General features: G+C 40.3%; 2 long non-coding RNA genes across 2 annotated transcripts; both read right to left on the bottom strand.

Annotated features, from left to right (window-relative positions):
* Positions 1 to 1915: 1915 nt before the first annotated feature.
* On the bottom strand, positions 1916 to 5351 carry LOC119743588. The gene is made up of 2 exons (XR_005273067.1): positions 5291 to 5351; positions 1916 to 3670 (listed from the first exon to the last, which is right to left on the bottom strand). It is a non-coding gene; the product is annotated as an uncharacterized LOC119743588 (long non-coding RNA).
* Positions 5352 to 12868: 7517 nt separating this feature from the next.
* Positions 12869 to 26216, bottom strand: LOC119743116. The gene is made up of 6 exons (XR_005272971.1): positions 26186 to 26216; positions 16911 to 16986; positions 16605 to 16733; positions 15530 to 15679; positions 14676 to 14711; positions 12869 to 12894 (listed from the first exon to the last, which is right to left on the bottom strand). It is a non-coding gene; the product is annotated as an uncharacterized LOC119743116 (long non-coding RNA).
* Positions 26217 to 26221: the final 5 nt, after the last annotated feature.

Below are 26221 nucleotides of genomic sequence, written 5' to 3'. Positions count from 1 at the left end.
CAACATGGGAAAATGCACATGACGAACGTGAGAAACCACTAGCTTAATTGTCACTTCCTTAACATGCTCAAAATCCAAAATGTTTAAATAGGATTATGTGAAAATCTTAGATTTACGGTTTATGGAAAAGGTCCGTTGATGCGATTGCAAACCCCGCGCTTTGTGAATGCACATTGCCATGATCGCAACCTTGGTAATACGAGTCTTTCCCTGTTAAATACTCACGACCTGGCCATGAACGTCTTGCAGTTTTTCAGGGGTTAATAAAATCGAGTTGACGGCGGACACACTGAACCAAGTACCTCACAGTCACAAATTAGCAGAGATAAAACCATGAAAACATCCGGAGAAAGTGACCCAACATGGCGACGACACTTGCGAGACGGGCTTGAGTACAGGGTCTTTTCATTGTGACATGTGCATGCAGCACTGACATGACAACAAACCGCCACGTGTGAATTGTAATCATTCATTTTGCACCTGTCAGTGTCACAGAACAACACCACCTGTATGCGCCCTCACGTGGGCAATACGTCATACCTTGGGAATTTTCGTAAATATTGGTTTCCTTTGAAAGATTTAGCTTTGACTTCCAGCGATGTTATTTTGTCACTTTCGGGATATACTGGTATCGGTCTTTGTTTTGCTTTGAACATTTCTTGTTGTTGACAGCCCAAATGTTATGACATGCCTGTATCGGACATGTAATTAGTTGTGGAAATGATTACGACACCGAGTCCGAAGCTAGTCCGAAATTTCAAAAACGCCACTCTCAAAGATTTGTTTAGAGGGCGCTGTTAAAGTTACCGGTAGAAACTTTTTAACATGGACTTGGTGGCAGGATTACCCCCAGAGAGATTGACCCCTCATGATACCAAAAATGCTACCTCAAAATGAAAAAAAGTAGAACATAGTTCCCTAAGAACGGTGTAAAGATTATGTATGTTTGTTTTTGTGTTTACGTATATGTATTATATCCTGGGCAAATAGCAGAGCTGCAGCTCAGTCCATTATTTGTTTGCCAAATTGTGGTAAATGCAAGAAATGTGGCCTACAGAACCGAAATGGGCCGAGTCGTTTGAGGGTACTCACCCTCAGGTGCAGTTCCACCAATGGGGGGGGGGGGGGGGGGGGGGACAGGGAGCACCCAAATTTTTGTTGAGACCACCGCCCCCCCATTAAAAAAAAAAGAAATTCCCTACAAAAGACGGTAGCAAATGTTAGAATTAAGGTGATGTCACATTCGAACGGTCTCTCCCTCCCCCCTTCCCCCTCAACAAAATAGTTGTGAGCAGGGGCCATGAATTGTACACCAGGCGCGGATCCAGAGGTGGGTGTCAACCCCCCCCCCCCCCAGCTCTGTCAAAAAACAAAAAAAATTATCATACAAATTCCTAAAAAATTATACTGGTATATGTCCGCCTGTTCAAATTACGGTACATCAGTCTGTAATCTAGTGTTACTAATCATTGAATTTGAACAGCGCCCCCTATTGAAATATGGAACCAGCCCCCACCCCGCACCCCAGTTTTTGATTTTACGGAGGCCAAGTGTTTACATTTTCTGATTTTTTCGCTGATGAATCCCCTCCCCTGTGAAAATTCCTGGATCCGCCCCTGTACACTATGAGGTAATGTAGTGTGCACGATTGTAGGATTTTATCAGCACTCCCCTGGAGTATCTTCCTTTTCTTGTACATATATTCAATGGGGAGTGCCCCCATTGAATATATGTACAAGAAAAGGAAGATACTTACATTTTTAAAGATATTTTAAATTTGGGTGTGATTATTTTTCTTGAGTGCTTTCCATTAGCCAATATATCTACTTGGAAACATTGGGATTCTGTAACCAAGAAATAAGCGTGACACGATGAAATAAGCCAGAGGAAAAAATGGTCAATCTTTCACACAGAATAATTTGACTGAAACAAGTAAATTGGCTCAGATCTACATGTACATGTATTTAATATAAAATTTGCCATTGAAAATACAATTTTATTAAAAGTTCAAAAGAGTTCATTTCTAACATCACGTTGCCAGAAAACTAGAACATTTATAGAATAGAAAGTCTGATTCATTTCAAACACCGCATCCACTTTCATAATTTGCCATTGGAAATATAGTTTTTTGAAATATGAAAGAAGTGACTGTTAATTTTTAAACCAAGTCACAAAAATCCAAAATGTACAACACAGTTTAATAACTGTATGATGTACATGTATTATAAATGACAAACACAACTACATGTACATTAAAGTAGGTGAATCATATCCACATCATCTATGTTCATACCAACATCCATGACAGAAAACCTTATCGCATTTGCATAAATAATCTCAACAAGGCAAATTTGCACTTCACTGTAACACACATTGTTTTGATGTTCAAATGTATTTCACTCTCGAAGGTTATACGAAATGACAAAAACACTTCTAAATTGTATATAAATTCTTTGGAAGTTTTGGCAACTTAAAACAAAGGGAACAAAAATTCATCTTGATGTTTTATAATTACACATTGCACTCAGATGAATACATGCCTTTCATGATTGCATGTGCTGTCCAAATCTGGTCTCAGATTATCATGATCATGACTAATCCTACACATGCAAGACTCATTTGACCAACTATTCAAAATGTTTACATTTGAGGTTTCCCGTTTACCACCAGAAGCAATGAAATACACTCCTTGTATAATCCTAATGACTGCAACTTTCTTAAAAGGTACATATGATTATTTGCTTCTCGTGCCTTTACTTTCATTTGAAGCAACAAAATTGCTAAAAGTCTGAAGCAGGGTGCATGACAACTATCCTGTTGAAGGCTGATTGGATAGTATAAGTTTTAAGAAAACCGAGAAAATATATTCACTTTTTTGGGGTGTCTTGTAACTGGATTCCATTGCTAATGCATAAAGTTAAAATGTGCCGTGGACACCCTCTTTCAACAACACCTTTCAACACCGCCTCAGTTTTCATCCACACGAAACAATTTCAGCTGGAATATTTTCAAAGGGTATTTGGTACCACTCCTATCTTGACTTTGAGCAGAGTTTTGTCATTAAATCAATGCTTCTCCAGGTCATTGCAAATGATGCACATGGCTTTGAGTTAACAGTGTTTCAATTTTATCTGTGAATGTACATTGGTCCAGTGAATAATACTTTCAGGTACTGTTGTCCACAAGATTTTCACACCAAATTTGAGCCCTGCTAACGAACTCATTGCACACAGCAAGATGTGACAATAGCTTGTACATTGACGACTAGTCTCTGTGGTTTCAGTAAAATATATAAAAAACATGTTTACATAATAAAATATGTATATTGCATTATTAATTTAGAGCACAAAATTGCATCATGACCAGTTCCAATTTAAGAGTACCTATTTCAACAATGAATTAATCATTATTATTTTTTAAAAATATAACACTGTCTCGTTATTTTCTTACAATTGTTATATTACAATAATGCAATATATTTTATAATGCACTAATCGTCGGTTTCCCTTTTTGGTTTATTTGAACATTTGTTTGTTTATTTTAACAATCCTTTGTACTGATCCAGTGTAACCGGCACAAATTTGGACACCATGTATTGGTTCAGTTGAGCTTGCCATTTGGGGTCGAGATGCATGTTGAGAAGATGCCTGGTGATAGATGTCTTGAGATCCTATGAGGAAAAAAATGACCAAAGAATATTCAAAATGAGACGAGCAAAATGGTGGTTAATCTAAACACAGACTCCAAACGGCAGGTTCTTGCAGGCTGTTTAAAGTCTGATACTGGCAAGCGCGTACATTGTCAGATCGACCTATGATGCAGGGTTCAACATTATTTAAATATCTACAAGCGTACTAAATATCAGAATCATGAGGCCCTTGTATTTACTCATGTACACGTGTCAGGTCAGATCTTCTGTTTAAACGGTGGTCTGACTGTCTGAGGTACTTTCCTCTTCCACACAACAAATATCTTTACGCAAAGTATGTAAATGTTTTATCACTAATTTTATTCAGTATTCATAAGATGGAATTTTGCGTCTGGGTGATGTAAATCAAATTAGGTTTTGCCCTTCACCGACGTATAAACGGTTGGTATAAACGGTCAGTGTGTTACCTCCCGAGTGAAAGTTGGAAAAAAATCACTCGGGTGGGACTCGAACCCACGACCTCCTACTTTCTAGTGCAGATGTCTTACCACTCAACCACAGAGCTAAGGGAATCAGTTGGCTGGTTCGGATCTGATGTACATAGCAGCAGGTATAGCATTAACTATTCATAAGATGGAATTTTAAGTTGGGGTTATGTAAATCAAGTTAGGTTTTGCCCCTCGCCAACGTTTTTTTTCCAACTTTCACTTAAGAGGTAACACACTCATACAGTGTTTATACGTCGGTGTTTATACGTTGGTTATTTGATTAGAGTTTTATTCAGCATGCAGAGTCCTGTGGTCAACAGGTTCCTGTGTTTGACTCATGCACGATGTTATGTTGAGTCAATCTTGACAGGGGACACGGTGCTGGTGTTCTTGGGCAAGATACATTACTACAATTGCCTCCATTGAGTACATGTGGGGGGGGTGCAGACCAGATAGGGCTGATCTCGAGCTTATAGCAGGAAAGTGTTCTCATGGCCTGATGAACAGGGGTAATAAGTGTGAGCAATCTGAGAGTGTTGTATAAGAGTGCTATATGAACACTGCACTATGATCATCAAATATCTTAACATCAGCACAAGGTGTTGGGCGACAATGCGTTCAAGAGGTCCACCTAAACCTTTTCTTAAGAGGGATTACTGGGCAGTGTTGTAGGACTCGAGTCTAGGACTCAGATCTGAGTTGGACTCTAGTCACATTGGAAAATGACTCGGACTTGACCATGACTCCTCGAACTCGATGACTCGCGACTCGAGTCACGTAATTTCATCAAAAGTAAAAACCTAACGTAGGGATGGGAAAGGATCATTGAGGAATACTGTTTGGATGATAAAACATGGAGGGAAGGGTTGGAGGAAGATTTTTTAGGGATGGGAATTAAAAGGAAAACACATTTTGGCTCTAAACAACATGTACAACCACAACTATATACACTGGGATATACTTAAAAGACAGAATGGAGGATTAAAAAATAATTTTTAAAAACGATTAGTTTGGTGAACAACTAAGAACAAGTGACTTGTGACTCGGACTCGGACTCGAGGCTTGTGACTCGAGACTTGGACTCGGACTTGGACTCGACGTTGGTAACTCGACTACAACACTGGTACTTGGTGACAGAGTCCACTGTACCTACCAGGTAATTCTGAGTTGACCACCCCAGGGTAGACAGGCAAAGGCCCCCAAGAGGTGACGACATGAAGCTTGTCCCTCAGCTCAGGATGGGCCTTCATCTGTAAGGCCAGGGTGTTGGAGTCGATGCCTGTACCGTCTGCTGTCTTATTAAGGATCATCTGGATGGACTTCAGATGGGAACCTGGGCAGGAAAAAAAAATGTATGTGATGTAAATTATCCTTTTTTATATTTGATTTTTGTTTGCCCTTCGCTGACATATTTTGTAAACACTGTGCACTTAGTGTTGTCCGAAGGCTTAGGTGGGACTCAAACTAATGACCTCCTACACAAACAAAGTTGGGTTAAGCACTGCTACATCAGACTCCAAACGGCCAGCTTGCCACAGCAAGCTCAGTGGTCGAGTGGTTAATGCGTCTGCACTAGGAAGCAGAAGGTTGGGGGTTCGTGTCCAACCAGAAGTAAGCTTGTTGGATTTTTTTCTTGCAAACCCTCGGACAAAACTCAATGTGTACAGTGTTTGCAAAATACTTCAGGGAAGGGCAACAAAAAATAAATATATGAAAAAGAAGATCAATAATTATATGGATGAATAAAGTTGATTCCTACTTTCTAATTCACAATTTCGAATTTCACAACTATCCACATAGAATTGAGATGCAGACCAATACAAATGAGTCTTCACAGATGTTTGTCTTACCTGACTGGATAATTTTACCGAAGAAACTGGCCTTGGTCTCTCCTATCTTTTCGAGTCCTCGATGGGTAATCCCGAATCCGCTCAGTGAATGGACGTAGTTGTAGGCCCAAACAGATCCATGTAGGTCCTCAAACACTTTATATCTATCATTGAAATATATTCAATACAATTATGATTAGCTTTGAAATATTTACATAGAATCAGGGGCGGGGGGGGGGGGGGGGATGTCAGGGGAAGAAAAGGGGTTGGGGATTATATTCCCCCCCCCCCAAAACAAAAATGGACAAACACACTTTCCCCTTCCCAATTGTCACATTTGTGGAAGACAGTGTTCTAGTGAAGGTTTGCAGTTTGCAGTAACACCATGTAGGCATGCAGAGTCTCTTTTGGGAAGATGTGTGGTTCTGAAAAGAACCACACATCTTCCCAAAAGAGACTTCTACATGGTGGTACCGCAAACCTGTACTAAACCATGCCACTACGTAGTTAGACCAAGTAGTTAGCTCTTGCAAATTGTCTTGCAAAGATGTTCCATCAACACAACTGAGAATATGACAACATCAACTTGATCGTCAGGCAAGGCAGAGACTGATTTCAAATGGCAACAACCCAAGAAAGTGAAGAAGAAACTCTCATCAGATGACAACCAACATTTGCCCAGGAAAGAAGAAAAAAAGGCAACTGATGAACAGAAATCAAATTGTGATTTGTGAATAAAAACTTCCATTTGACTTCATTCCTTATCATATCAAATTAAATATCAAACAGAAGGGAAGTACAGAATTGTTGTATGGGTGAATAAATCAACATCCAGGGGAAGAACACAATTCATTTTGGGGAAAAAGACAACAAGGATTGATAGAAAAGAAAATCTCCTCTTTCTTTTGCTGTTGTCTACATCTACATATACCTTTGTACAAAGTAATATTAGTGCTTAAAGATGTTTTGAGTGAATGTTACTTTCCGTCATCAGTAACATGACCAAATTGAAACCAACTACCAACTACCTGCTCCTCCGTCCAATCACATCCATATACTGTCATTATCCCCAAAGCCATTTTCAGGATGTATTCATCAAGTTTATTCCCACGTGACCGGTTGAACCAACTACAGGATGAGTCAAAAAGAAAGAGACAGAATTTGAAAAAAATGTTGGAAATATTTGGCTTGTTCTATGTTAATAAAGAAACACAGACAAAGTACATCTTATCAGACTTGTATGACTCGTGACGCGGACTCGGGTCCAACTCGAGTCCAACTCGAGTCACATTTTTAATGACTCGGACTGGGACTCGAGTCACTTTGACTTACGACTCAAACTCGGACTCGGGGCTATGGACTCGGACTTGGACTTGAACTGACTTGTGACTCGACGGAAATTACTGCACTGCACACGCGCACATACGTAAGTCGATCATTTTCTTTACTGTGCAATACATGTACAGGGCGCTTGATGTGGTGCGTGCGTGGCCGTGGCCGGTTACCGATATCTTGACCTATAGAAATCAATGTACTGAAACTTGTACCCCGCCATCAACACGCAATACTGCATTGGTGCAAGATTGATAGGGTAAGGTACCAGACTTTTCTTGTCAGACGTCCTGTTGTTCTCACGTGTATTGCTGTCGCATCGCGATAACGCGATATGAATAGTCTGCTGATCTGCCTGTTTCGATAACGTTACATGCAAGTTGCAACGTACGTAGATCATCATGGCATCCACTCCAAAAATTGTCAATTTTGGATATCTTAACTTCAAGAGAAATGCCAATGGAAGATCAAGTGCAGAATGCAAGTTCTGCAGGAAGAAAATAGAGGAGAAAACCGGTACTACGTCCAACTTCAATCGCCACCTTTCACGTATATAGAAGTCTAAAAAAAGATATTTGAAACGCCTGAACTTTAAATGCAAAAGTTAGGCCAATACCAGTTTTGTCTGAATTGCCTTTATAACTGTTTTTGCAAATGAACTCCTCATTTCCAGAGAAAATTAGAGAAAAGCTGTGGGGAAAAATGAAAATTTATAGCACCTGAAATGTACGTATTTCCATACTATATCAAAGGTGACTCTGAATCTCTGAATTCCCTAAAATGTACGTTTTGTGATACAAAGAGGTGACTCGTGACTCGGACTTGGACTCAACCTTTGTGACTCTCTGACTCGGACTTGACCAGGAGGACTCGGGACTCGGACTTAGACTCGAGAAATGTGACTCGGACTCGGATTGGATGTTTCGTGACTCGAATACAAGTCTGCATCTTATTGACTATTAACCCTTACCCTACTAGACCCTCCAACGCATGCCAATATGTGCCTCAAGAAAATCTCCTATGTTTTTTGCATGGCCCTCCAATATCTGCCATGTCATTTCAAGGGTAACTGGACAGGCACTCCAATACATGCCACAGAGAACAATGAGAGTCCTCTGATAACAAAGTGAGTGCCCCCAGCTGGTCAGTATCAGGCACCCTCCAGGGCCTCCAACTCCTGCCAATTGGAGCCTTCACAGTCAAGATAGTTTATCCTCCAATTAACTGCAGCTGGAGGGCATTGGCATAACCAACTGACATGCAGTAAACTACCCTCAGAGAGTAAGGGTTAACAGTGAAAATTTCACTTAAATTGCAAACTCTATTCCCAATTCATGTCTATTTCAATAAAACGATCACAAAACTTGGCTGTCCACCACTTATCAATTACCGTGCTGCGAACTGATAATACATCTCCCAATGAGGATAATGAAACATCAATTGTTTTCCCACCTCCATGAAGGAACAAAAACATACAAAAATCACCATCGATATTTCGAAGAAAAAAGAGAGTTAACTTGCTTCTCATATTCAAAACACACAACCTGATAGTAAAAATTCTCTTGATTTCAATTATTAAAATCTCATTTGTATTTGAATACTTGTGTGTAATCTGTAATTCTCACTTAGCTCATTTAGCTTTCAATATTATCGCATTCCTTGGACAGCTACACAAACAGGTTCTTTTTAGTAAAACATGCATAACTTTGGATGGCATGATCAAATTTAGTGATTGGGTTTTTTTCAGATGAGTGGAAGAACATGCTCTTTTAAGACATACTTCTTCAGTGTATCTAATTTGATTGCTTTTTAAGAAAAAAAAAAATCTTGAGTGCTGGTCACTTTCTTAACTCACCCTGTATAAACACAATGTGAACATGCATCTCTCACACACTAAACATAATTGTCTTCATTTTCTAATATCCTCTTTTTTTCTGTCTTTTCTTCTTGTGCGGTAGCCCTCACATTGAGTGGCATTTATGCCTTGTGAAGGAACGACTTGCATAAAAAAAAAACAATTACATGTACACAATACATATGTTTAATCTGGAGCAAATTATTAAAACTGAAACAAATTTAATTCTCAGATTTCATATCAGTGCAAGTAGTGAAACTGACTTACATGCATCTGCTTTGGTTACAGGAACCGATACCACAAGATAGTCACATGCATTAAAATAGGACAGAAATGTTGGGGGGGGGAAGGAAAAGAACAAGAAACTTTCTGTTTCAATTACACTTTGCTCAAGGTCTTACAATCCCTGTAAGTATAAATCTGGAGTGATCTTGAAATAGAGAAGAACATTTTTTGCTGCATCTTAATAAAATGTAGCTCATGGAGCTCAATGCTACATTGTGCATGAACTATGGGTGATGGCTACCAAAACAGCTCCACTCCATCAACTGGGTGGAAAACTGAAGTTGAAAAGCATCGTGAGAACTTTTACATGAGTGGAGAAAGAATTTCTCAAATAACAGGGTTAAGTGCTGAAATCATTGCACCAATTGGCCTCTGCTTAAACTTCGTCTTTCTCTTCACAGTCATTCGAGTGAAGTCCATGCGTACAATCATCAACATCTACTTATCCAATCTGGCTGTGGCTGACTCCCTCTACCTTATAACTTACTTCATAATAGTACTGTTTCCACCTATAGAGTCCAACTCATTGGTCAGCAAGGCAATATCAAGTGTCCTATACACGTTCCTTGCTACCTCTAATTTCTTTGTGGTTACCATAGCGGCTGAGAGATTCTCTGCAGTACGCAATCCTTTGACATTCAAGGAAAAAGCCTCTAAATCTCGAGCAGCAAAGATATCAGCAGGACTCTGGGTGCCAACAATTATTGTGTGTGTGATTCTGATTTTCTTACCATTAACAGATGCTGTCTTCACTAAAGTCTACTTTGGGATTCTTTCCATTATCAACATTGCCTCTTTGATAGCAACTCTTGCTTTGTACATCTATGTAGTATGGAAAGTACGCAAGCAATCAGCCCTGTTGCCCAACCGTCCCAAGCGAGCAGGCAAGGTCCTCTGCATGGTTATCATCAACACTGCTGTTTTCTTCATTCTGAACTCACTACACACTGCAGCTGCAATTATGACAATTCATGTACTTGTAGTGACATCAAAGTTAACTTCAACTGCTCAGATTGTTGCCAATCTGCAACTTGGAGCGACAATAAATACTCTGACTTTATGCATTGAAATTTTGCGACTGATCAATAGCTCAATCAATTCCCTGGTCTACAGTGCCACAAACACTGACTTTCGTGAAGCTGTAGTCAAGGCTTTCTCATTCCTCAAACTGTGCTGTCGTTGCTGCCCAAGACGGAATCCCAGCCGACCATCGCAGCCAGGGAAGCAGATCGAGCTTCATGTGATTCCACAGGCAGAAAATGACCAAGAGCACTGTGCTGCCAGGCCAAGCAGCAGCAAGCCACCAAGCCAAGGGCATGCACAACACACAGCGAGTCAGCAGTCACTGGACAGCTGTCAAGAACAATGTTGCAGGCAAAGCAGCAGCAAGGCATCCATGCACAGTCAGCAGCATGTTCAAGTGCATGTTGAGGTACATGCAGAACCAGCAGGGACCCCATCGCTTGCAAGTTCTCATTAGGAACAATGCTCTAGTCTGACTGACTGCAAGCCATCCATGCAAGGGGAACAGTGTGTACATCCAGAACCAGCAGAGAGCCAGCAGTCACTTGCAAGTACTCAGGAACAATGTCCTGGGCTGACTGGCACCGAGCCATCAGCACAAGGGCAGCAGTATGCACATCCAGAACCAGCAGGGATTTAATCTTTGGAAAGTTGTCAAGAACAATGTTCACTGGTACCTGATAAGTGCAAGCTGTCTTTAAGGGCAGCAGTGTGTAGAGTGAGTGCTGCTTTTGAACTTGCTGTGTTCAAAGTGTAGAGCAGATTTAAGGCCGTTTCATACATCTTCTTCATTGGAATGCCAATGAAGTAGATTTGACATCGAGAAACATTAACAGCACATTGTGCTGGAGTTGAAATGTGTTTTACTTCAGCCAATTGCCAATACATGTACGCACCATGACATCAGTAATGTGCAGGCCCGCCCAGAGCAGATTGCAACCAACTATCAGTAAAGGGAACAGCTGGTATTCATGCAATGTATGTATGTAAAATGTTCAGAAATTAACAAATCCTAAATAGTTTAATTATTTGAATCAAACTTTTGTTCGTGTTTAAAGGTAGAGTAGATCATTTGCAGCTATCCAAAAAGTAACTGACAAAATTATTGTTAAAAGGCTTTTGGTTTTAATGGCACTAAACTCCCTGTGAAATCATTCTTTCTGGCATGCTGTCATTTTGAAGGAAACAATGAAAGAAAGCTATTTCCAACGATGCATCAAGTTAGTTCATGTAGTTGGTTTGTAAATTTGGTGAATCCATGAATATGTGCGCGCAAGCGTTGACACGACGCACACGCACATTAGGTTGCTATTATTCGTCAGTTCAGTGCATGACATCGCGTAGCTGCAATTGACTGAATGAGAATGTGTCCCTGGGGCTGAATTCAGACACAATATAAAACATGACTCAGCAACTTTTGAATTGAACCTGAGATCCTAGAATATATGTTTGGAATATACTGCATTCACAGAGCTAAAACTTCATCGTGTTAGTTGTTAAGCACCCGTTTTTAGATTGTGAGCACTTTTGTAGCTTCAAATGAAAAAAAAATGCACAAATGACAAATGATCTACCCTTCCGTTTAATGAGCTTGTTTGTTACTTTTTCAGTGTGACAATGTACATGTATTGGTACTAACATATATAATCCTGAAATTGTTCACTGTAAATAAAGTTTTTTTTTAAAGTGCCTTTAAACATATTTTGAGGTTTTAATTTTAGGAACTATATTCGAAGTCTTTGGATGTTTCAGGCTTTAAAATATTCCATATTCATGAGCAATACAGCGATGTTATGAGCTGGAACTTCAGTGTCACAGCTGTTTGAGGGGACAAAATGTAACAAAAGTGTTTTGATCAAGTTTGATGTGACTGTTACGTTCATTAGCACATAGCATGCAGCCAATGAGATACTTAAATGTACAAACTTTTACACATGTACAATGCAATGAATTTTAGGTTCATAAATTATACAGAAAATCCCAAAGCTGTGAAGTGTAAAATACCTAAATCGACATCACAGCAACATTAGAAACAATTGTGAACATGTGCACGGGCATTGCAAAAAAGTGTGCGTAAAATGTGGTCATTACTTTCATACAAAAACAGGGCTAGAATATTTCATGTTTTAGTGAAATTCATTTTAGCCTTTTTATTCTGTTATTAACAGACCTTGACAAATCCCAAGCATGGAGCACAATACATACATACTCCTAAAAAGGCACAAACTGTATGGTTATTGTTATTGAGGGTTCAATGTTAAGGGAGCAAACTCACCGCAAATCCAAAATGTCTTGGGAGGTTTAGGATCTCAATCTTGAAGATCTCTGAGGTGAAGTGCTGTTGCGTCAGATAGTGATAAGGATCCGTTATGGCAGCGCCAGTCACCGGTACGTCAGAGGTGCTGGTGGAATGGTTATCTTGTGGGTCAAGACCTGATGCACAAATGAACAGATTAAAAAAATTGATATGGCTAGAGCTATATTGTCTAGGTCTTCACCCAAAACAATTACATGGGAACAATCTGACAATAGCCGTAGCCATAGCTCTAGAAGCCCGTTTCAGACACAGCCTAAGTAACAAAGTTGCAAGTTATGCATTAGGAGCATCGGATTCCAAATGTATACCAATCTTTAAGCATACATGTTGCACAATGTGGATAACTTTTTTGGAAGACCAAATAAAGTGCTGTTTTTTTGTTCGAAGTTTCTTGAAAAATCCTTTAGCAAGGAGAAATCAAGGGTAAAGACTTTTCTTTCTGCAGAGCAAAGATATATAATATGAGACCATTGTAGGCTTTAGATGTACAGTATGGGATTTAAGTCTGGTGTATTAAAGGTGTCTTCACAGCTACTAGCTGGAAAAAAATGTAGTTGATAGTTAAAAGCCGGGTTCATACTTCACGCGAAAGCGAAAGCGAAGCGAAATTCGTGACGTCAGCAATACATTCGAAGGGCGTCCATTGTTGACGACATGAATTTTGCTTCGCACATGCTTTCATGTGAAGTATGAACCGGGCTAAAGTCAGCAATTTGTACTCCACTTCTGTGGAAGTTGACCTCAAAAACCTAGGTGATTTTACTAGGTTTATCCAGTCTAGGTTTATCCAGTCAAAGAAAAAATCATTCCAATTTACAACACATTCAAAAAATATTGCAAGTTGATTACTATAGTAAAGTGAAAAAATGTGGACCTCCACTTCCTTTCATTGGGTGAATTCAAAGACGGGAGTCTGTGGCTAGACTAGTCAGTGTTTGGTACCAAGATGTTCACATGAAAAGTGAATGTGAACTGGCGAGATTTGCATGCTCTATAATTGTACATAATCTGTGTAGCACCACTAGTCTGTTGTATTACATTATGAGCTCCATGTCTGTATGATGTTTAAATGCAAAGCAATATTCTAATATTTCTTTTAGATGGACTCAAGGGTGCTTCGAATTTGAGTAATTGAAAAATCAATGCTGTAAAATATGAATGTCGTTGTAAAGTTAGCATCATACAAGATGCATCTTAATTTGCACAGTATCCGAGGAATTGCTGCTTTTTATATGTTCATTAAAGCTGCTATTTCCTTGTGTAATTTAAAACTCTAAACACAAATAATACAGAAATGTACTATCACCAAATCGGTGTTTGAGCTCTTATGTCTTTCTGATACCTAGCAATATTTGCAAAAAACAAATTGCAGGGCAAACCATGTTTCTAAAAGTCACATACTTTTTATACGACAAAAAAATTTGCGTGTAAAAGCAAGATCAGTGATAAAATAAATAAAAGTGTACACTAGCAACATTTAAAGAAATAGTGATTTTCCTGAAGTTTGTATTTAAAACCTAATTCTTGCTTGTACAAATGTAATTGTTGAAAAGTCCCTACTGAGTAAAACAGCTTGCTGGTCAATGTTGAAAGTACAAACATATACCCTCAATATTCATGCCACAAAAGTAAGCCAACATATTGGTCAGCAAAGGGGATGACAAGGGTTTAAGTCTTTGTGGCTTGTTTCTTTCTTTTCAATAATTAATTCCTGACAGACATAATAGACAATGCACAATATGTACACCTGTCAATCTTTCTGTGTGTTGCATTCTGATTGGTTGGAATTGATCAGCAGTAGCTACTAATAGGCCACACCCCTCGACAGCCGATCCAATCAAACATGAAAGCTGACCTACGTCTTTTGCAAAAAGGAAACTTCAAAGGAAATACTTACCTTTGTAAGCACGAAGCCGGAAACCAGCAGTGTTATCTGTCAATGAAAATAAGAAGACATGAAACTGAAATATTTGCACAATTTATCCAGGGCCAAGTTTCATGAAGACCTGACAAGAAATTAGGGGAATTACTGAGAAAAAAAAAACTCTGTAACTTTCTGTTGCAGTGTTCATGACAGGCACATCACATGCACATCTACATGTGTTCACACTTTATGTCCATTCTAAGCAATGTGCACTTTTAACTTAATGCAGTAGTGTCTTGAGCACCAATACTAGTGGATAGGTGTGCTCTATCTCCAAAAAAGAAAACAAAAAAAGGAATGCTATGATTTGAAATTTGACTTTCAATTTAGAGTGCCTAGGGTTGCTCTTTGCTTCTCTCAGAACTACTCTATTTTCTTTGCAAAGTCATGTTGACAGGATTCAATGCGCAGTATTTTTCCAGTTTGCCATTAAGTCCAGGGACAGTTGGTCTCAATCTGCCCCTGAATGAGAGAGTCTCTTTAAGCAGGGGGTTGGGGTTCACCTCAACTCTCATTGGTTGCCGGTGCGAGTCCCACTCAAGCAGCTGTGAATTGATTGGCTTTGGGTTGGGTTTTCCTGGGTTTTTTTTGGGTGACTTTTGTGTGTAGGGAAGACAGCTCATTTCAGAAAATTGGGTAAAACTTTGGTGAGTTTTCACTGATTCTCAAGAAAAAGAGGAAACATCTTCTGGGGCTTTAACAATATTCAGGGCAGCTGTACATGTAAGTCCACTGGCCAGAGAACTATGTCTGGAAACATTTTGTCAAGGAAGATCACATTTCCATTCTGGCCCACAACCATCCCGTGTCTTTGGCGGGTAGCTCACCTTTGTTGCTTCAGCCAGGGAGACATCTCCCCAATGTTCCATTGCAGCATCTTGGATAAATTCCTCAGAAACTCCCTGGTGTTGGTCTGTTTGGTGGATAGCTGGTCCTCATACGGCTGGTTCCACAGTGGAGTCACCGTGTTGTTTAACCTGCAGATTGGGAGTAGAGCAAAAAGCACACTCAGTATTTCAGAGTCTTAAGAATTTCACAATTGTGAATGCTTCAACCGCTATTACCCTTTTTTGAGATATGGCGGACACAATCGAAGGGCGCCATTTGATTTGGGTATATTTGGGGTCAATACAAAAGACTCACCCAAACCAAATATTACCCTCGTATTGTGTCCACCATATCTCATTATGGGTAATGGATAGTGAGTGGAACTTGTGATCTTTCTACATACAACCATTCTCATAACTTCAGTTCGTAGTTCTGGTGGTGCATGTGCAAAGTAAATTTTAGGCTTGAAAAACTAAGGGAAGTGTGTTCAACTTGAAAAGTTTATCAGATAAAATAAGAGTTATTTAAAGTGTGAATCACAAACTCTACACAGGCATGGAAGCTTTGATGCTCTCCCTTCAAGGAGAATAAATGACAAGGAAGAGAAAAAACTGACCACGTAACTATTCCACTCGACAAATTTCATGTTCACAATGTCAAATGAGCTATGGAACTGACTGGTTGGGCTCTTAAAATAGTCATCTCTGGATGTAAGAATGGTTTTCTTGTGATGATCATGAACTACTTGAACTACTCAAAAAATCTACTACAGTGAAGGAAATCACATTCTTTGAACTTCCACTTTCAAGGGGTATCAAGCCTAAATGGCAGTATAGGCAGGGTCTACCTTCCTATATCCTACAAATTCCTCCAAAATAAATGGACAGGACAGAACAGAATTGATCAATTCCATCAAATGAGCCTTTTTCTACACTTGCATAATTTTTATACCACAGAGCACAGTGGAAGAAATGAGTGTTGTAATGACTTCAGTTGGTTGAGAACCGGAGTACTTTTCTAATGGATGGTGGTTCGAATCCAGCCCAACCCTGCATTCTATCTCAATGTCTTCACCTCTCTTCTACTGGTCAGCTGTCCTCCTCCTTCCTCCTCTTAGCTTCTTGGGTGTTTTCATCAGATTCCTCTTGGCTTCTCTTCAGAGCGAGGCTCTCGGGTGTCCAGGTCCTCAACTGACTTGGCGAGCTACGGAAAAGAGTTATTGCAGGAACATGAACCTGTAACCACAGCAATACCAGCCACTAGACCCCTTGCACTGGTAGCCAACACTAAGACTGTTGATTAGTTATTTCAATTCATTGAAAGTGCCAACAGTTCTAAGCAAGTACTAATAGTAAAAACCACAAGTGACTTTGTGAATACCTTGGCTTTGAGCACTTGTCCTTTCCATTTGCGTCCGTTGAGTACTTTCAATGCCTCCTCCTTATCTTCTTGGCAGCTGAGGGATGAAACAAACAATTGGATTTCCATCAGTTAATCCATCGCAAGCAACCGAGTGCAACAGGAAAGGAGATACCGTAGATGGAATGTTTGTGTTGTGGGGGAGGATTTTTTCGAGTTTTATCCCAAAAAATTAGATTTCTTTTCTATTGTACATAACATTACATTGTACATAGCAGCGAGTACCGCATCTACCTATTCATAAGATGGAATTTTGCGTTGGGGTGATGTAAATCAATATTAGGCTTCGCTCTTCACCGAAGTATAAACACTGTATATTCATTTCTGAATTGCTTTTTTTCTAGCAATACAGATATTCACTTTTGAACACAAAACAATCAGCCAATGTTTAGTTATTGAATTATTACTTTACAATTTCAAATTATTGGCTGACAGAAGATATTTCTGTTCTCGAGAGGCTGCCTGGTTCCTGCCCCACAACCAGTATCGATAGTGCTTGGACGAGGAACCAGTCTGCCAGCAAAGTGGATCAGTTTGTCCCGAAACCAAAGAGAAAAGTTCATGGATGCTTTGTAAGTATAACAATTGAAAACAGAAGTCTAAGTACACTTTCCATTTCAAGGAGGAGAGTGTGGTTTCAATGCTACTGTATGTTGATGGATTGACTATTTATATCTGTATTTTAAATTTCTTTCTTGATTATCCAAACAACAAAACTAAAACTTGTATCAAATTTCCCTGTGCTCTTATTTGTGTTTCATTACGTCAGCACACTCAACTTTCATCCTTTAACAAGCTCCCATGTCACTCACTCCTGACTAGGATTTTCTGGCGCCAGTTTTTCTTTCATGTCTCAAACATTCATCCCTATCTTGCTCGTTATTTGTGCTGGCAAGTTTCCTGAGCACTCCAAATTCCAACTAGAAAAACCCATGGCACAGTCTTTGCAATAATCATCATTAAACAATAGAAAAAGGTAAGAGATCCACTCTTTGCTGGGTTCGAAAACGAAACCTTTTTCCCTCCATTTTATCAAGAACAGAAAAATTAAAATACATTGGACATTTGTGAGGATTTAGTACAGCTAAAAATAGATTACACCTCCCTTTCGGAACGAAGAGAAATACACACATGCATGACATGGGCTAGCATTATGAAAGCAAGCGTAACGTACAGAGCCAGTTAACCTTGATATCTAATTCATAAATACCTAAGACCATTTACGCATTCCTATTGGTCGAGAGCCCGTCACGTGGCCGGTCTTAAACGGATGATAAAGACATGGCTAGCTGGTCGTAAACACTTTTCTAGTGTCACATGAAATTTGGACTCCCATGAAATCCGGTGCCTATTACGTTTCATTGGTTGAACGCTCAAATTCCCCACGTATGCATGCGCAATACTACCAGTGAATCATAGTCCGATATTCGTACTACACCAGTCCAGCTGCGTTTTTCGCGACATCGCACAGTACGCCCGACCATGGTGGTGAAATGCGCGACTCGCAGGCAAGAACAAAATATCTCGAAATTAAATTCTTTCCAGGATAATCAATTAATTTGTTTAAAAAATGCATCTTTAACAGTGTGATAAATTTTAGTGAACATTCTATGTACACACACAAGTTATTTAATTTCTGGCTTGATAACGTCAGTGAATACTGATTTAGTTCGGAGTGGATGTTCATTGTGAAGTTAAAAAACGTATGAAAATTTGGAAAATATAAATGTATGTATTCATAGCACCAAACTTCTGGTTTGATGACGTCACAGTATTTGGATGCAAAGGTCAACATTGTCATGGATATCATTTTTTGGGCTACAAAGATATTCATATATCTTCATAGCCCAAAGAAGGATCAAAAGATACAATTAAATTTAGTTTATCGTTTTCAAATTCTCCTTAAAGTAACGTCCAGTCTGATGACATCATGAATTTGAAACCTTGTCAAGTTATCTGTGTTTAATCAGAGAATATCAAGGGGTGATTTGGTTAAAATTTGAACCTATGGTTTAAAAATGAAAGAAAAGGAACACTATTTTATGTGCTGCTAGGGACGTGAATTCACTTAACTTTGACCTTCTGGTAGAACCAGAAGTAAAGGTCAAGCGAGTTCACGTACACACACAAAAATATTCATCAATTAATGGTCTATCCAATTACAAGGTTGGAACATCATTGATCATTTTGTTCAAGAGTTATAGATGAAAGAAGATCGTCATTTTTTAGCGAAAATCGCTTGTAATTTCACACCCGATGACGTCATAATATGCACCATTTAGGATGAGAGTCGATATATATTGAAAGTTACATGTTCCTATCTTAAAATGTTTAGGAGAAAACCTGCAGAAACGTGCTGTACAGAAAAGAAAAAACTAGAACGGCGAAGCTGCCATGGCTCGCTGTCAAAGGCAGGAAGGGAGGCTGAAGGTAGGGTTGGGGATGGGCATGATGGAAGGGGATCAGGATTCTTGTTGATGTGCCTAGGTGTAGGGGTCAGTTTTTAAATGTCAACATAAAAAGTTAACAGATTACCTAATAAATACATGTGTATATAGGTTAGCCGTCACTGTATTATGGGGGAGTTTTCCATTGTTAGGGTAATTAGGACCCAGTTGTGGATTTTTGCAGCGCCAACAGTGTCTTCTGCCCCCCCATACTTGTATTACCATGGGAAAACTCTTGTGTAGTCGCCACAAATGCAGAACAAGAATGGGTAAACATGTACATGAAGACACAGCACCATCACCACCTCCCCCAAACCTTAATTACTCCATCCCAAAACCTGACCCCATCCCCAACCCGCCCCCTCCCCAAGGGCGGATCCAGAACTCAATTTTGGGGGGGGGGCCAAAAAAAAATTTGGTCCTCCAAAAAAGTGGGTCCAAAAATTATGGCGTGGGGTTCGGGGCCCGCTTAAGGGCCCCGAAAAAATTTTGGATTCTAGATGCTCTGTGGTGCGATCTGAGGCAATTTCTGACCACTTTAACCAATGTTTTTTTGAGGAAAAGATGGTGGTGTACTCATTGCCTGCCTTTTTTGCGATGTCACATAAAAAAAAAAAAAAATGGTTTCGTTTTGGGGGGGGCCATGGCCCCCTTTGGCCCCCCCCTGGATCCGCCCTTGCCCCTCCCCCTCCCCCACCCAACCCCCTACTCACACCCATTCCATCCTCCCCTAACCATCCCCACCCTATCACCTACACATCCCAACCCCACCCAAACTCCAATCCCTATCTCCTTCCCCCTCCTCTGACCCGTACCCTCCCCTACCCTAGCCCTGGTGGACTCCCTTTCCTCCCTACGTTACGGAGGGAGTCCTGAGTACACATGTGCTCACAACCGAACGAAAACATTTCTTACCAATAATTTCAATATTTTTACCTTGTTGGAGAAGCTAATTTTACGTCGTAGTATTTTATGTGTCCTTATCTGTTAGTACGCTAGGTTCAGGAATTCCATATGCGATGCTGACTGACGTCAATCAGGAAAATAAACTCGAAAGCATCGTTAAACTTGTACGTGTTTAGTGTCTTTTCATCAGTTTCTCACCGCCGAGTCTATTCTAGTCGTACATCATACCATGAACGTCTGTGCAGCGTGTAGTCTGGTTCCCTAGACCGGACAATTATTCTCGACGCTCATATCACATCTGGTCCGAGGGACAGACTATGCCGCATGAATATGCAGTGCGCACGCGCGATTTGCTTAGTAACCACCCTCATACGCACGCGCACTTACTTGAAGGCGCGGTCGCTAATCCAATGACCGAGCGTGTTTACGCGCCAGTTACCAGAAACACGTTTCGGCTTTGGTCATTGGTTGAGCGTTTTCGTGACATCGGTTGGCTGGAGTGACGTCACGGTTCCAACCAAAACTAAACAAATGAGGGCGCTAGCGTGCGTGCGCGCTTTCGGATCGTACGCACGTACATTTGTACATGTACATTGTACATGATGCATGACGTACGACTCTGGGAATAAACTGATGAAAAGAGACTACAAACACGTACAAGTTTAACGTTGCTTTTGAGTTTATTTTCCTGATTAACGTCAGTCAGCATCGCATATGGAATTCCTGAACCCAGTGGCCAATAGATAAGGATACATAGAGTATGTAGGCGTGAAATAAGCTTCTATAACGAGGTAAAACATAACAAAACTCTGGTAAAAATGTTGGGATGGTTTCATGTAGAAAAGTCTTGTCCTGGACGTTAGTCGTATTGCAATGAAGACTTCGTCCAACCTGGGCTATCCCCTACCCCAACCCCCTACACCTACCTACCCTATCTTCCACTATCTGTCCTTACCCACCCTACACATCCCCACCCTAACCCTTACTCGAATTCCAATATCCCGCCCACCCCATTCCCCCACCCATACATCCCCACCTGACCCCATGCAACCCCTACTCTGATCCCTATATACTGCCCCCTCCCCTTATCCAACCCCTACAATAACCCATCCCTACACATCCCCAACCCAACCCCTACTCCGATCCTACATGTATATCCCGCCCCCTGCCCAACCCCCTCCTAACCCAACCCCTACATCCATGACCATCCTCTCCCTACCTGTCTCTCCCTACCTGTTACCACCACACCCCTACAAATCCCCACCCCACCCAAACCCAGTATTCCAACCCCTCTCCCCACCCCACCCCACCCCACCCCGCCCCACCTATCCTAGCTCCCCTACTCATCCTACTCACACAAACCCTAACTCCAACCCTATCCCCCAACCCACCCCACCCCACCCTCCCCTACCCCATCCTTACTCCAACCCCATAAACTAAAAGATCAAACCAGAAGCTCATGCACATCCCCAAAATGCATAGTGTACATGTACATGTTATACTGGTATACATACACTTACATGTTATACCTGGTACAAGTAACAATTAAAAACTTTAACATTTCCTTGAATTAAATTAATAAAATTTACTGCAATGATATGAACCTAACTGAAGTCATAGAGATGATACATGACAACTGCATTTAATTTTTTCCCCAAGTTAACTAGAACCAAAAACTTCAACATTTTTATCTGAACGCGGACGGCCGGACGGACGGATGCCCGGACAGACGGACAGAAATTGGTATTACATAGGCTCGCATCTGCTTCGCAGCTCGCCAAAAAGGAATAAAGATTAATCGTAACAAATCCAATGAGTGGTCGGGTTGTGCCCAACCACTCAATAAATGTAAAAAACACTAGATATTTTAGAAAACACTGTTAAAACAATGAAACTTAAAATTACAAAAACAAGACCCACATTTAAAATAGATAATAGTAAAACCTAAATACGAATGCCTTTGTAAAAAGAAAAGTCTTAAAGCTTAGTCTTAAAAACTGTTAGAGACCCTGAACAGACTGAATTTCAGGTGGCGGCTGGTTCCATAAACTAGGAGTGGCTTGTGCAAATGAACGATCCCCTATAGTCTTTTGCATTCTCCCAGATGGATAATCTAAAAGCAACCGCTTTTCAAACCTCTTCGTTTATGGCGAATTCTACCCGATATATTTGTGACAATCAATGGGTTAAGAGGGCGAGTATTGTCAGACAACATGCAACTGAACTTAAACGAGAGACTATTTTGTACCAACTTCTGAAGACCTTCAGTATCATCACCAATAATCCTGCCAGCATGTTTCACAATACGTTCTAGTTTCTAACGATTGTAAGAGAGTTAAACCAAGCGATAGAACAGAAACTTAGAACTGATTGGATTGTACTCTGGTAAAACAGTTTTAAAACCCTGGTATTTGCATGAAAAGATTTCAGTTTCCTAACAAAGTGTAACCGTTGATTGGCTTTTTTGTAAACTTTTGTGGTGTTAGAATTCAAGTTTAGCTGACAATCAACCAAAGTGCCAAGGTATTTGTCATCTACTACTTCCACAGACTCATCGTTCAGTTTAATGGGTTGCATAGTTTGTTTGTTCTTTTGAAAATTAAAAACGATTTCTTTAGTGTTTTGCATATTGATAATTAAGTGATTTTTAAACACAATAATTCACAAACTGATCAATGTTGTTTCTACACTCCAATTCATCATTGCCAGTTATCAATCATGTCAAGGCGCACATCTGTATGCAACGTATGGGAGGGAAAGACATAACTAAAAGGATGTATACACAAATTTAAACAAAACTGGCAACTATCATGCCAATGTCAATTATGAAATTGTGTTGATTATTTTTGTAACACTGCTGTCAAAACAAAACCAAAAAAGATTACAAATGCGAACAATTCTGAAAATTTCTCATGGTCTTACACAAGTACAGTGTACATTCTCTGTTAAAAAAGGCAGAACAGGAGTGATTTTCCACAAAGTGTTCGACATGACGATCGATACAACACTGTAAATGAACTATGGGTGATGACTACCAAAACAGCTCCACTCCATCAACTGGGAGGGAAAGTGACATTGACAAGCTTCGTGACAACTTTGACGAGAGTATACACGGACTTCTTCAAATAAAATGGTTAAGTATTGAAATCATTGCACCAATCGGCCTCCTCCTCAACATAGTCTTTCTCTTCACAGTCATTCGAGTGAAATCCATGCGTACAATCATCAACATCTACTTATCCAATCTGGCCATGGCTGACTTACTCTTCCTTTTAAGTGACTTACTATATGTACTATTTATTCAACCTATAAACTCCTTGCAAGTTGCAGCCCAGTGCGTCCGTTATATGTTTCTCACGGTTTCTAACTTCTTTGTGATTACCATAGCAGCTGAGAGATTCTCTGCAGTGCGCAATCCTCTGACACACAAAGAAAAAGCCTCTAAATCTCGAGCAGCAAAGATATCAGCAGGACTCTGGGTGCCAACAATCATTGTTGCTGTGATTCTCATATTCTTACCAATAACAGACACTGTCTTCAATGAAATATTCTTCTGGGTCCTTTCCATCATCAACATTGTCTGTTTAATAGCCACTCTTGCTTTGTACATCTATGTAGTACTGAAAGTACGCAAGCAATCTGCCCTGTTGCCAAACTGTCCCAAGCAAGCAGGCAAGGTCCTCCGTTTGATAATCATAAATACTGCTGTTTTCTTTGTTTTGAAGTCACTAGACATTGCAGCTATAACTATTAGAATCATACGAAACAGTTATACTAGGCCGGCCCAAGAAGTTGAATATCTAGAACTTGCAGAAAAACTATATACTCTGACTATATGTTTAGACGTTCTGCTACTTATCAATAGCTCCATCAATTCCCTCGTCTACAATGCCACAAATATTGACTATCGTGCAGCTGTAGTCGAGGCTTTCTCATTCCTCAAACTGTGCTGTCGTTGCTGCCCAAGACGGAATCTCAGCCAACCATCGCAGCCAGGGAAGCAGATTGAGCTTTGTGTGAATCCACAGGCAGAAAATGACCAAGAGCACCGTGCTGCCAGGCCAAGCAGCAGCAAGCCACCAAGCCAAGGGCATGCACAACACACAGCGAGTCAGCAGTCACTGGAAAGCTGTCAAGAACAATGTTCCAGGCAAAGCAGCAGCAAGGCATCCATGCACAGTCAGCAGCATGTTCAAGTGCATGTTGAGGTACATGCAGAACCAGCAGGGACCCCATCGCTTGCAAGTTCTCATCAGGAACAACGCTCTACTCTGACTGACTGCAAGCCATCCATGCAAGGGGAACAGTGTGAACATCCAGAACCAGCAGAGAGCCAGCAGTCACTTGGAAGTACTCAGGAACAATGTCCTGGGCTGACTGGCACCGAGCCAGTCTCTGGTAACCGATGAGTGCAAACAATCCATGTAAGGGCAGCAGTGTGTACAGTCTGCAGATAGTCAGCAGTGTTTGCCAAGTTATTGTACAGCTATAAAGTGTTGTACGTATAATTTTCAAACTCTACATGCAGTTGGTACAATTACACATGTAGGTGTTTCACAGTAATATACGTCATCTTGCCCGTGGGGCAATTTCACATGCGTTGCTGTGTATGCATCGTCATTGGAAAGCTTTGGCACTTCCACGTCATCGTGCGTTCATTCTAAAATGTGCCCGTGTCTAGCAACGGATGTTCTTTTTGCCCTGCGAAAAAGATGGTGAGTCCCATCCCCGAGTGATGTTTTTCCAACTTTCACTCAGGAGGTGACACACTGAGTATACAGTGTATATACGTCGGTGAAGGGCAAAACCTTATTTGATTTCATCCCCCCTGATGCAAAAATTCCATCTTATGATTGGTGCATATTACCGTGAAACACCTTATTGGTGACGAGAAACGTTAACAGCATATTATCAAGAATTGTAATGTGTTTTATTAAGTAGGGAATTGTCAATTACATCCCGTGTCATTAGTAATGTGCAGGCTCAGTACAGATTGCCACCAACTATCAGCTACATGCACATGAAAAACTTGCATGCAAGTGGCTCAGAAATACTTGTAAATGATGGTCTGGGCAAATGGATTTCGAAATTGCATACTTATGTACATGTTAACTGTTACCTGAATGAGGTTTTTGTGTGCCCTTAAATGAGCAAGTTTGCTTTTAAACTTTGTCAGTGTGAAACATGAATTGGCACAAACATCTACATTTATACATGTATAGTCTGTATAACCCTACATTTTCCATTGCAGATACTTAAGTGCGTTTGAAACAGATTTTGAGGTTTTTAGTTGATGAAGGGTTACGATGCTCCAGGCTTTAAAAAAAAAAATTATAAAGTGCCAAGTTCCATATTCATGAGCAATGCAGTGATGTCATGAGCTGGAACTTCAGTGTCACTGCTGTTTAAGGACGGAAAGTTACAAAGTGTTTTGGTTGAGGTTGATGTGACTGTTTGTTCATTGTGTACGAGGCACAGGCAGTCAGTCAGATACTTTAACAACAAACTGCAATGCAATAAATTTTAGTTTCACAAGTTACACAGAAAATCACAAAGCTGTAAATGTGAAATACCTACAATGTACATGTAAAGCGATATCACAGCAACGGTAGAAACAACTATCAAAGTGTACAGGCAATGTAAAAAGTGCACTGGAAAAAAGATTACAACTTTCTACATGCAGTTTACCATTACTTTCATATAGACATGAGGCTAGGATATTTCCAGGCTTTAGTGAAATTCATCCAATTGCCTTTAAATTCTGTTATACAAATTACAAAAAGACCCTGAGAAATCTTCACCATGGAGAACATCGTGAACTCTTAATAGAGCACAAACTGTATTACCATTATCGAGAGTTGAATGCTAAGAGAGCAAACTCACCACAAATCCAAAATGTCTTGGGAGGTGAAGTGCTGT

The sequence above is a fragment of the Patiria miniata genome, unplaced genomic scaffold (genome assembly GCF_015706575.1).
Source record: "Patiria miniata isolate m_02_andy unplaced genomic scaffold, ASM1570657v1 HiC_scaffold_6, whole genome shotgun sequence".
Lineage (NCBI taxonomy): Eukaryota > Metazoa > Echinodermata > Asteroidea > Valvatida > Asterinidae > Patiria > Patiria miniata.
The sequence above is the reverse complement of the archived record's forward strand: the minus strand, read 5'-3'. Positions and strand labels throughout refer to the sequence as shown.